The 1227-nt window shown below is 36.3% G+C and overlaps 1 non-coding gene across 1 annotated transcript; it reads right to left on the bottom strand.

The window, feature by feature from the left end:
- Positions 1-286: 286 nt before the first annotated feature.
- On the bottom strand, positions 287-405 carry LOC145678015 (5S ribosomal RNA). Its single transcript, XR_014130159.1, has one exon. It is a non-coding gene; the product is annotated as a 5S ribosomal RNA (ribosomal RNA).
- Between the last annotated feature and the right edge of the window lie 822 nt (positions 406-1227).

Raw genomic sequence — 1227 nt, 5'->3', positions numbered from 1 at the left:
CATTTACTCGCCGGAGATCTACACTTAGTCATAATAATTTACTTTTAAAAAGTGGTAATACATTCCGTGTTAAGTATAGTAGTAGGTGCACACGGATCGGAAATCAGGTTATTTTAATGTGCCGTGCAAATAAACAGGCTGTTAGTGTAAGAAATAGTGGGTATAACGCTTAGAATATCGATTAATCGCTATGAAATAATGTTGATAAATTATCTCTTGAAAGTACTATAAAATTAATGTTTCTAGTATTTTCGTACTTGAAGGATAATGAAATTTGAAAAAGAGATGCCAACAGCACCTGGTGTTCCCAGGCGGTCACCCATCCAAGTACTGACCAGGCCCGATGCTGCTTGACTTCGGTGATCGGACGAGAACCGGTATATTCAGCATGGTATGGCCGTTGGCAACTACCTTTTCTTCAATGTCCTGTTAAGGAAGTATGTTTTAAGTAAGAATTGACATTATTAACTATAAAGGCAAGCATATTAACGTCGTTAACATTACTTGGAATATACTAATATTCGAATAAATATTTGAATGTTCGAATGATGAGTGATTCGGATGTTCATAGTGCCACTATGTCCTATCGAGTTTACTATCACGAACCACGTATGAAATTGTATATAAATAAATAAAAATAAATCCTTTATTAAGTATTGATTACAGGAAAAAGGCAAACTTACATTCTTTAATGTACACAATGAAATGTATGAAAGATATTTTTAAGATATGTTTCACTTACCCTTTATAACGCAAGGTAGTTTTCAGTGTAGCATCCTCTTCAGCTGCGAGATAACGTAAGGCAGATGATCATTCAGTCGTGAAGCACTAAAATGTAATATACATTTTAACTATTATCGATAAGAATTATTTACTGCAGGGATGCAAATAAAGTGAGGCAAATTAGTAAATAAAAACCGATACTGTAACTGATAATGTAATTACGTATCTGTATTAGTTGTATATACAGTAATCGCACGATTATCCGCGGAGTTGGATGTTGGCATAATCGCGCATAATCAGCAGTATGAGCAGAAAAGGGAAATGAAATGAAATCTTTAGATTTACGTCGCATACTTATACCGGTTACGCTAAAGGAGACGGTGATGATGAGTACTGAATGAAGAAAGTGGGAGGAAACGGGAGAAACCCGAGAAAACCCATGAGCACGGTCTTTATGCACGACAAAGTTCACACGGCACGAGCTGGGATTGAACCAGGGACCCC

This window comes from Thermobia domestica, unplaced genomic scaffold (genome assembly GCF_964235325.1).
Source record: "Thermobia domestica unplaced genomic scaffold, izTheDome1.hap1.1 HAP1_SCAFFOLD_1715, whole genome shotgun sequence".
Taxonomy (NCBI): Eukaryota; Metazoa; Arthropoda; class Insecta; order Zygentoma; family Lepismatidae; genus Thermobia; species Thermobia domestica.
Note: the sequence above shows the minus strand (reverse complement) of the source record. Positions and strands in the feature narration are given on the sequence as shown.